The sequence below is a fragment of the Erpetoichthys calabaricus genome, chromosome 13, assembly GCF_900747795.2.
Source record: "Erpetoichthys calabaricus chromosome 13, fErpCal1.3, whole genome shotgun sequence".
Classification (NCBI taxonomy): Eukaryota; Metazoa; Chordata; class Cladistia; order Polypteriformes; family Polypteridae; genus Erpetoichthys; species Erpetoichthys calabaricus.
This window is the reverse complement of record NC_041406.2, coordinates 87,971,565-87,983,733: the sequence shown is the minus strand read 5'-3', so window position 1 is coordinate 87,983,733 and position 12,169 is coordinate 87,971,565. Positions and strand designations below refer to the sequence as shown.

Below are 12,169 nucleotides of genomic sequence, written 5' to 3'. Positions count from 1 at the left end.
ACGCACATTGGATTGGCTCTGAATGCTTGTGCGGCTGCGTTGAATGAGCATATTTTAAAAAATTATTGAATTATCAGTTATAACCAACGCCTTTCAAAAGCTCTATCTATCTCTCATATAGTGCCTATCTATCTGTCTATCATATAATTTCTTGTGTGTCTCACAGTCCACTCACACTTCCCCTTTCGTTGTGTCACCAAAGCTAAACTGACAAATCATGCCAAAGCCCAAACTGACCAATTAGAATGCTCTAAAAGACTGGAGACGTGCCCCTTACTGTTTTATTTAATAGATAGATAAGCCTGGCTATGAGTGGGAAGAATTTCTTTCTGCATATGGATGTTTTTTAAATCATACAAAGAGACTTACAGTATATGAAGTAATCATTGTAGATGCCACAGGGCCTGGACGGGCATCTCAGCCAGAAGAGGGGATGGTTCCTTACCCGGACAGGAGGCTCCTAACAGACAAACGGGCATTCCCGCCGGGGAGGAGAAAGAGATCAGACCTGGAGGAAAGGAGCAGATAGGATGGATGGACAGCCCACCGCAACTGGAAGATGTCGCTGGGGACTTTTTACTCCCCCAGCACGTTAGATTGTGGCGGCCCTGGATAGCGGTGCCCAGTATGGAACTCGTAGGGCATGCTGGGAAGTGTAGTCCAGCAATACAGCCGTACTGGAGCCCTTGGGTGCCGCAAAGGGACACTGCAGGGAGATTTGCCCCTAAAATGGGACTTTCGTATGACCTGGAAATGCTTTCATCAGGCAGTGGCTCCCCTTGTCCAGGGGAGTTGGAGCTGGGAGGTAGGAAGGCAACACCCAGCTGGAGGAGGGCAGTGCGGTGGTGAGAGGAGTTGGAAGGAGAAAAGATTATTGTGGGGAAGAGAGAGAAACCTGTGCTTGTGCTACTCTTGAGTATTGTGAGAAGGAATTCTAGTTAATAAACCATCCTTAATTTGAACCCAGGACTCTCGGTGTGTTCGTGTTGGGGTTTAGATAGATAGATAGATAGATAGATAGATAGATAGATAGATAGATAGATAGATAGATAGATAGATAGATAGATAGATAGATAGATAGATAGATAGATAGATAGATAGATAGATAGATAGATAGATAGATAGATACTTTATTAATCCCAATGGGAAATTCACATTCTCCGTTTAGGGCTCATTGTTGGCGCAGTGTCTACCACATCATGTATTCAGATTTAATGTTATTTTGTACACATTTGTATTAAGAAAAGGCCCCTGGACTTTAGGGCTGGAGTGTGCCTGTTCATTTCTAACCTCTGCCCCACTGTGTGACCTTCAGTAAATCCCTAACTGAACTCCAGCAGTAAAAATGCATCTGTAATTTGTGAGTTCTGTTACAGTTCGTTTACAGATTGTTACATATTGTGATTTTGCAGGCAAAATAATGAAGAGTAACATTTAGCACAATTACTAAAATGTGTTACTTGTCTTTTAACAGAAGATGCTCAGAGTGCTCTACTTTCACAGCTTTATGTCCATTACGACTTTGTTTAACATCTACAGAGAGACATCGATCACGGGCCTGCGTCGGCTCCCCAGGATCTTCTAGGGCGGCAGAGTGAGGAGAGACAATTGCCTGCATTTCAAAGACATCTATACAAATGAATTCACACAGGTAAGGCGGAGATGAATTCAATCAAAGAAACTGATTCAAGTCCTGTCCTTATCACCTCCAACCAGAGTTTGCACAATTCAACTACAGTGTGGCTTTAAAAGTCTGTTGCAATGTGAGGATGGATCATTTACTCTGCTGAACATAACAGGAACTCATTACCCACAGCAATCCAATTTCTGGTGATGTTTATCTTCATCTCCTCATCATTTCCCCTATTTTCTTTTTTAGTATATTCACAAAATATCCTGATTCCTTCAGATATTTTAATCCAGATCAGACGGCAGATGGTGACATGATGGTCTATGGTGGTGACAAGCTATAGAAATACATGTGTGTTCTTGAGTCAGAATGAGTATGCCGTTTTCATTTGGAGACGGTGTATCTGTTTGTGCTTTTTCAAGTATTATTTAGTTATGAAGGTCACACATTGACAAAACATCCTTCAGTTTTCAAATCATCTTTGTTAAACCTCCTTTTGATCACATTAGGCTTAAGGCTGGAAGCCACCAGTGATGATACCCTGTACAGGTGGGAGGAAATGAACACAGAGGAGCTGCAGAAGAAAGGGCAGAGTAGGCTCCTTTTAATTCTTATGAGACTGCGCTCCTTTAATTTGGGTAGTCATGCCCTTTACGCGTTCTACCACTTTGAGATAATCAGTGCTGTGGTGTGCTGGGAGGGGAACTTCACTTCAAGAGAAGACCACCAAGTCAACAAGCAGGCTCAGTTATGGGACATGCTCTTGATCCCCGGGAGGGAGCAGCGAAGGAGAGAATGAAAATAACACTAAGTGATATGATGAACACATATACAATAAATGTATTATTATTATTATTATTATGAAGCGTACTGCACACACTAACACTGCGCACTGTCACTGTACAAATTATTCAGGAGAAGTGCCTCCCTGGTACTGCTGCTCTTATCTTAAGCCAAGTCAGAGGTTTTATTTCTTTATAGTAATTCTGGTGTGTATTTGAGAAGAGGTTAGTTCTTTGTCATAATATAATAATACTGAGCGTATTTACAGCGATTTACAAATAAAAAGAGCCATCTATCTATCTATCTATCTATCTATCTATCTATCTATCTATCTATCTATCTATCTATCTATCTATCTATCTATCTATCTATCTATCTATCTATCTATCTATCTATCTATCTATCTATCACATGCTAGTACCCATAAGCACATGGCCCGCCAGTCCTAAGGTGGTTACTACAGAGGATATTGCAAAGAGGATACAGTTTCATGCTGAGTTTGACACACAGAAATAGTATACAATAGTCATCAGTCTGACTGTCCATTTCGCAGTTGTCCCTAACTGTCTTGTCTTAAAATGCTTACCTAGCAATTCTTATATGGTGAACCCCTGTGCTAAATCTGCCTCTGTGTCAACTGTGCATGTAAGTAGAAAAAGGCAGATTTATAAGATATATTTATACAGAGCACAGTGACATATTAAACTTATACATTTATTACACCACTCGCCCACCCACTCACCCACCCAACCCTACTCACTCACTCACTCACTCACTCACTCACTCACTCACTCACTCACTCACTCACTCACTCACCCCCTCACTCACTCACTCACTCACTCACTCACTCACTCACTCACTCACTCACCCCCTCACTCACTCACTCACTCACTCACTCACTCACTCACTCACTCACTCACTCACTCACTCACTCACTGTCTCACTCACTCACTCACTCACTCACTCACTCACTCACTCACTCACTCACTCACTCACTCACTCACTCACTCACTCACTCACTCACTCACTCACTGTCTCACTCACTCACTCACTCACTCACTCACTCACTCACTCACTCACTCACTCACTGTCTTACTCACTCACTCACTCACTCACTCACTCACTCACTCACTCACTCACTCACTCACTCACTCACTCACTCACTCACTCACTCACTGTCTTACTCACTCACTCACTCACTCACTCACTCACTCACCCGCTCACCCCCTCACCCACTCACTCACTCACTCACTCACTCACTCACTCACTCACTCACTCACTCACTCACTCACTCACTCACTCGCTCACCCGCTCACTCCCTCACACCTCACTCACTCACTCACTCACTCACTCACTCACTTACTCACTCACTGTCTCACCCCCTCACTCACTCACTCACTCACTCACTCACTCACTCACTCACTCACTCACTCACTCACTGTCTTACTCACTCACTCACTCACTGTCTCACCCCCTCACTCACTCACTCACTCACTCACTCACTCACTCACTCACTCACTCACTCACTCACTCACTCACTCACTCACTCACTCACTCACTCACCCCTCACTCACTCACTCACTCACTCACTCACTCACTCACTGTCTTACTCACTCACTCACTCACTCACTCACTCACTCACTCACTCACCCGCTCACCCCCTCACCCCTCACTCACTCACTCACTCACTCACTCACTCACTCACTCACTCACTCACTCACTCACTCACTCGCTCACCCGCTCACTCCCTCACACCTCACTCACTCACTCACTCACTCACTCACTCACTCACTCACTCACTTACTCACTCACTGTCTCACCCCCTCACTCACTCACTCACTCACTCACTCACTCACTCACTCACTCACTCACTCACTCACTCACTCACTCACTCACTCACTCACTCACCCCCTCACCCCTCACTCACTCACTCACTCACTGTCTCACTCACTCACTCACTCACTCACTCACTCACTCACTCACTCACTCACTCACTCACTCACTCACTCACTCACTCACCCGTCCTTCCAGCTATCCACTCCATTTTCAGTGCATGGTCACTGAGAGCCTGGGGACATCCTGGAGACTTGCGGCTGAGATGCCAGTTCACGACAGGCCACACTTTCCTCCGACTTGGCAAGTGATGCTGGGTAATAATCTGAAATTGTAAACAATGAGGCGACAGGATAAACGGCCACTGTGGCACACATTTGGAAAACTGTCGTGTGAAGTGTTACACAGAAGGCATGAGATCCGTTAGCAGAGCAGAGATCTGCTCTCCACTGGTGCGTTACACACTCGTTAGAAGAGACGAAATGAAATCAGGCGCCTGTGAACTTCCCCAGGATCCGTGGGATCAGTCGAGGAGGGTTTTTGGAGGCGTAGCGTGTGATCCGACTTGTATTTTGTCAGTTAATGACTCAGCCTACAGCAAAGGCAACAACTCAATATAAAAGATCAATTGTTGTGACCTGCAGTGTGTAGAAGCCACAGTGCCAGACTCATCTTCAGTTGATCTCATCTGCTCTGAAATGGAAAGCAATGTTTAAAGGGGAAAAAAAAAAAAAACGCTTCTAATCACTGCAGAGCGGCTCGCACAGCATGTTACGGCCTGTCAAAGGAAACTGAGGTGGAAATGTTAAATATTATGCTTTGTATCTACTACTCAGTGATCAAGGCAAGAAAAGAGCCCATTTCAACGAAAGCAGAAATCCACACGAAAGCTGTCATTTTTTTTTTTTTAAGCCGTGTCATTCCTTGAAAGCCAATCACGCTTGTGACAGCAGCGAAATAACACATGTCAGAGGATATGTTGCACCCGGCCAGAGTTTTCCTGCTGACTGCCAAATTTTATGAAAGTGTTAAAGTATGCATTCAGTATACACGTATAATAAGGGGGAAAAAAGGAGAATATTTCACTCATCTGTTTACTTTAAGGCATGACATGACATTCAGAGGGCACTGGCATAAACGCCTAGGATAAAATCGCATTGGCTTGTGCTTCATTGGGAATACGCTATTAAATATTCAAGTCGAGGGGCCAGAAGTAAGGCGGCGTGGTGGCACAGTGATTAGTGCTGCTTCCTCACGGCGATGTGGAGGTTGCACAAGTGCCCCACATCCCAGAGATGTTTCCATCCATCCATTATCCAACCCGCTATATCCTAACTACAGGGTCACGGGGGTCTGCTGGAGCCAATCCCAGCCAACACAGGGCGCAAGGCAGGAAACAAACCCCGGGAAGGGCGCCAGCCCACCGCAGGGCACACACACACACACACACCAAGGACAATTTAGGATCGCCAATGTACCTAACCTGCATGTCTTTGGACTGTGGGAGGAAACCCATGCAGACACAGGGAGAACATGCAAACTCCACGCAGGGAGGACCCAGGAATCGAACCCAGGTCTCCTTACTGTGAAGCAGCAGTGCTACCCACTGCGCCACCATGCCACCCGAAATCAAATATACAATTAGGTAAATAATAATAAAGAGAAATAATATTAACATCCATCCATTCTCCAACCCGCTGAATCTGAACACAGGGCCATGGGGGTCTGCTGGAGCCAATCCCAGCCAACACAGGGCACAAGGCAGGAAACAAACCCCGGGAAGGGCACCAGCCCACCGCAGGGCACACACACACACACAACCAAGGACAATTTAGGATTGCCAATGCACCTAACCTGCATGTCTTTGGACTGTGGGAGGAAACCCACGCAGACACGGGGAGAACATGCAAACTCCACGCAGGGAGGACCCAGGAATCGAACCTGGGTCTCCTAACTGTGAGGCAGCAGTGCTACCCACTGTGCCACCATGCCACCCGAAATCAAATATACAATTAGGTAAATAATAATAAAGATAAATAATATTAACATCCATCCATTCTCCAACCCGCTGAATCTGAACACAGGGCCATGGGGGTCTGCTGGAGCCAATCCCAGCCAACACAGGGCACAAGGCAGGAAACAAACCTCGGGCAGGGCGCCAGCCCACCGCAGGGCACGCACACACACACACACCAAACACACGGTAGGGACAATTTAGGATCACCAATGCACCTAACCTGCATGTCTTTGGACTGTGGGAGGAAACCCACGCAGACACGGGGAGAACATGCAAACTCCACGCAGGGAGGACCCGGAAAGCAAACCCGGGTCTCCTAACTGCGAGGGAGCTGCACTGCCATTGTGCCGCCCCCAAAAGAGACGTTTGATTAGGTTAACTGCAGACTGTGAGGTTCTAGTACAGAACATATGAAATCCGACAGACAAGGGGGAGACCATTCGGTCCGTTTGTTGCTTGTTTGTTTCACTATAGCTAAGCTGTCCCGATAACTCATCCGGACACTTCTTAAAGACTAGTTGAGGGGTTGACAGCCCTTTCGGCGGTGTCGTGCCGAACCTATGTTACAGCGTTATTCCGTGTGCCGGCATAATTCTACCAATTTTGTTATATATAGTTTTGTGGAAGAAACCTCCGAGGAAGACAGGAATAGTTCAATCAATTGGCTTTTTATTCAGTCACAGATGAGTACATGGATTCATGTCTTGCAAGGCAGGAGAGAGCAGATTCCCCTTTTCGGTAGGCTTTATATTTTTTTCTTCCTCCTCCTTCCCTTTACTTATCAAAAAGCATAATATCGTTTACATAAGCACTTCATTTAATTACCCAAATGGGCCATCTGTTTCTGTTTTGTGTATGTGTCAGATGGACCCTAAAGAAGGAAGGGTAATCGTTCCTGTGTCTAACAGATGCCTTCCTAAAGAGGAAGTTGTCCTCGTCAGCTTACTGCACCCTGTCTTATGACAGACACCTTTATGAATAACCTGACGTTATAGCAAAACAGCTTTGTCAGATTTTAACCCTTAGTAGCTTGCAAGCAGTTAATTTTTCTTGCACAGGATCAAAATTGGTCTGGTTATAATGGGCTTCAAAAGTACAGTGCATCCAGAAAGTATTCACAGGGCATCACTTTTTCCACATTTTGTTATGTTACAGCCTTATTCCAAAATGGATTAAATTCATTTTTTTCCTTAGAATTCTACACACAACACCCCATAATGACAACGTGAAAAAAGTTTACTTGAGGTTTTTGCAGATTTATTAAAAATAAACAAATTAAGAAAGCACATGTACATAAGTATTCACAGCCTTTGCCATGAAGCTCAAAATTGAGCTCAGGTGCATCCTGTATCCCCTGATCATCCTTGAGATGTTTCTGCAGCTTCATTGGAGTCCACCTGGGGTAAATTCAGTGTATTGGACATGATTTGGAAAGGCACACACCTGTCTATATAAGGTCCCACAGTGACAGCTCATGAAGTCAAAGGAATTGTCTGTAGACCTCCGAGACAGGATTGTCTCGAGGCACAAATCTGGGGAAGGTTACAGAAAAATTTCTGCTGCTTTGAAGGTCCCAATGAGCACAGTGGCCTCCATCATCCGTAAGTGGAAGAAATTCGAAACCACCAGGACTCTTCCTAGAGCTGGCCGGCCATCTAAACTGAGCGATCAGGGGAGAAGGGCCTTAGTCAGGAAGGTGACCAAGAACCCGATGATCACTCTGTCAGAGCTCCAGAGGTCCTCTGTGGAGAAAGGAGAACCTTCCAGAAGGACAACCATCTCGGCAGCAATCCACCAATCAGGCCTGTATGGTAGAGTGGCCAGACGGAAGTCACTCCTTAGTAAAAGGCACATGGCAGCCCGCCTGGAGTTTGCCAAAAGGCACCTGAAGGACTCTCAGACCATGAGAAAGAAAATTCTCTGGTCTGACGAGACAAAGATTGAACTCTTTGGTGTGAATGCCAGGCGTCACGTTTGGACGAAACCAGGCACCGCTCATCACCAGGCCAATACCTTCCCTACAGTGAAGCATGGTGGTGGCAGCATCATGCTGTGGGGATGTTTTTCAGCAGCAGGAACTGGGAGACTAGTCAGGATAAAGGGAAAGATGACTGCAGCAATGTACAGAGACATCCTGGATGAAAACCTGCTCCAGAGCGCTCTTGACCTCAGACTAGGGCGACGGTTCATCTTTCAGCAGGACAACGACCCTAAGCACACAGCCAAGATATCAAAGGAGTGGCTTCAGGACAACTCTGTGAATGTCCTTGAGTGGCCCAGCCAGAGCCCAGACTTGAATCCGATTGAACATCTCTGGAGAGATCTTAAAATGGCTGTGCACCGATGCTTCCCATCCAACCTGATGGAGCTTGAGAGGTGCTGCAAAGAGGAATGGGCGAAACTGGCCAAGGATAGGTGTGCCAAGCTTGTGGCATCATATTCAACAAGACTTGAGGCTGGAATTGCTGCCAAAGGTGCATCGACAAAGTATTGATCAAAGGCTGTGAATACTTATGGACATGGGATTTCGCAGTTTTTTTATTTTTAATAAATTTGCAAAAACCTCAAGTAAACTTTTTTCACATTGTCATTATGGGGTGTTGTGTGTAGAATTCTGAGGAAAAAAATGAATTTAATCCATTTTGGAATAAGGCTGTAACATAACAAAATGTGGACAAAGTGATGCGCTGTGAATACTTTCTGGATGCACTGTATACTGCTCAAAAAAAATTAAAGGAAAACTTCTTAATCCGAGTAGAGCATCAAGTCAATGAAACATCTGGGCTGTTGATCTGCTCAGTTAAGTAGCAGAGGGGCTTGTTCATCAGTTTCAGCTGCTTTGGTGCACTACAGGGGCAACAATGAGACGACCCCCAAAACAGGAATGAATGGTTTCACAGGTGGAGGGAGGCCACTAACATTTTTCCCTTCTCATCTGTTTTGTTACTCGTTTTGCATTTGACTATGGTCAGTGTCACTACTGGTAGCACAAGATGATACCTGGACCCTACAGAGGTGGCACAGGTAGTCCAACATCTCCAGGATGGCAGGCACATCAATATGTGCCATTACCAGAAGGTTTGTTGTGTCTCCCAGCACAGTCTCAAGAGCATGGAGGAGATTCCAGGTTACTCTAGGAGAGCTGGACAGGGTCCCTCGTAGAAGGTCCTTAACCCATCAACAGGATCCACTGGTATCTGTTCTTTTGGGCAAAGAGAAACAGGATGAGCCTACAAAATGACCTCCGGCAGGCAGACCACTCTTTTGAATGTCTCTGACCAAACAATCAGAAACAGACTTCATGAGGGTACCCTGAGGGCCCAACATCCTCTAGTGGGCCCTGTGCTCACTGCCCACCTGGCACTGTGGAGCTTGATTGGCATTTGCCATAGACTACCAGAACTGGTTGGTCCACCACTGCTTTTCACAGATGACAGCAGGTTCACCCTGAGCACATGTGACAGACGTGAAAGGGTTTGGAACGTTATGCTGCCTGTGACATCGTTCAGCATGACCATGACCAGGCATATCCATGAAGTGATACACAGACCTCTACAGGCTAGACAACGGCAAATTGACTGCCATTAGGTATCGGGATGAAATCCTTGGACCCATTGTCAGACCCTATACTGGTGCAGTGGCTCCTGGGTTCCTCCTGGTGCAAGACAATGCCTGGCCTGATGTGGCAAGAGTATGCAGGCAGTTCCTGGAAGATGAAGGAATTGATCCCATTGACTGGCCCCCATGCTCTGGTCGCCTGACCTCAATCCAATAGAACACCTCTAGGTGGGACATTATGTTTTGGTCCATCCGACACCTCAGACTGTCCAGGAGCTCAGTGATGCCCTGGTCCAGATCTGGGAGGAGATCCCCCAGGACACCATCCATCATCTCATTGGGACGATGTCAGGCAAGCATACAAGCACAAGGGCATACCAACTACTGAGTACAATTTGGAATTGCTGCAATGAAATTCGGCAAAGTGGACTCGCCTGCCTGCCTCATCATTTTTCCCCTTTGATTTTCGGGGTGTCTTTGAATTCAGTCCTCTGTAGGTTCATCATTTTCATTTCCATCCTTTTGTTCCTAACACATCAGCATATCAGTCCATAGCTGTAGAGAGAGTCAGCAGGATTTGTTTTCCCATTGATGTGTTTTCAAAGTGTTCCTTTAATTTTTTTGAGCAGTTTATATATTATATAGTTATGAAGCCCATTATAACCAGATCTTATATTATTGGTCATTCAATATTTTAAAATACACAGGATCATATGTGAAAAGAATGTTTTGTCAAATTTTTTTATAACTACATTCGGTGACTTTACTTTTAGTCCGGTTATTTGACTAAAATAAGTAGTTTGTACAGAAGTCGAGAGAGGACGTGCAATATCGTTATTTTTTTAAATAGCTTCCTTGAGATAACGGATTAATTTTATCGAGATCTCGATAAAACAAAAGATCTTGTTTTCTCGACATGATAAAATAATTGTACCTAACGTTTAATGTTTAGCTTATTGAAGCCACGTCCTGTTTGAAATGGCAGAACAGCAGAACTCTATTGATCAGCGCGTCACATTTTTGTTCAATCAGGGGCTCACGCAGGCTGAAATATGTTTATGCCTTAGTTTAGAAAATAATAACGTTAGTGTCTGTCATTTAAGAAGACGGTTAGCAAGGCTTTGGCTTTATAGGCGTCACAATCTAAGCGAGCCTGATGCCAGGAGCAAAGGTTAAGTTTCGTTTTCTTATGATCGCAATAAAATGATTCCATTATCTTAAGAAAACAAACATTTTCATTTTCTTGACATCTCGATAAAATTATTTTGTTATCTCAAGAAAACAAAGTTCATTTTCTCAAGATCTCGATAAAATTAATCCGTTATCTTGAGGAAACAATTTAAAAAAAATAACGATATTGCACGTCCTGTCTCGGCTTCCATAAGTTTGTTTCTTAAAGCCAGAAACGGCCCTTTTTATAGCTTCACTTTTCGTTTTTAAACGTGACTTGACGTATGACACGCGATACTTTCACAGCAAAACGCACCTGCAGCATGATCCTTCTGTTGTACAAATCCATATTCATTCGTCCAAGAGTCTTAAAAAGAGCTAACATCGTTTTTGTCTTTTAGAGTCATTTTAGGGCAGTATAGTACTCAATAATAACAAGAGTCGTATGCGCAAAACGTAGGTGGGTATGCACAGCGTGATGGCATGCGCTGTAATCTTATATATAATCGTTTACACATGGAAGTGTGTGTGTCTGTGTGTCTGTCCGGCCCGGAAGTGCGAGGCTACAGCATGAAGCTCAAAGAGCTGGCAAGGCGGCCCCAAATTAATGAGTTGTTAGAAGAAAGAAGTACGAGGCTACGGCATGACGGCGAAAGAAAATGACTCCGTCGCCAAAGTGAAACCGCCAAGGAAAGACAAACTCGCTTAGCCATTAATACACAAGCAAGGCGAGTGCATCGGCAACGAAACCTCAGAGGAGAGAGAAACTCGCTGAGTCGCTGATAGACAAGGGGGGCGAGCACGTCCGCAAAACAAAACCGCCGACTCTGCATTTCAATTATTTTTCTGATGATTTCAATAGTTTCTAGGAGCCCAGGCTTTTTACAGCATGGGCTTGCACAGCAAGTTAAAATATAATAACAAGAAGATTGTTTTAACACACCACGGCCTGCACTGAACGCGTGGTTTCCATTTACGTATGAGTCGCATATGCAAAGCGTAGGTGAGGGTACGAACGTGTGCGCTGTAATTAAAATATTATTTTTTACTATATTTCAATTCAATCAGAGTGCCATGGAAAATCGTTCCACGTGCTGTGCCATAGTTTGCCGACTACTGGCCTAGTTTATACTCGATGCGTGCCACACGATGAAAATTATGTCAGATTTAGTGATCGA

At 44.9% G+C, this 12,169-nt stretch overlaps 1 long non-coding RNA gene across 1 annotated transcript in view; it reads right to left on the bottom strand.

The window, feature by feature from the left end:
* Window positions 1-12,169, bottom strand: part of LOC127530057 (uncharacterized) — a 530,810-nt gene that overhangs the window by 221,826 nt on the left and 296,815 nt on the right. The window contains exon 2 of the long non-coding RNA XR_007936592.1: window positions 11,742-11,818. This is a non-coding gene — a long non-coding RNA (uncharacterized LOC127530057). The remainder of the gene's footprint in view (window positions 1-11,741; window positions 11,819-12,169) is intronic.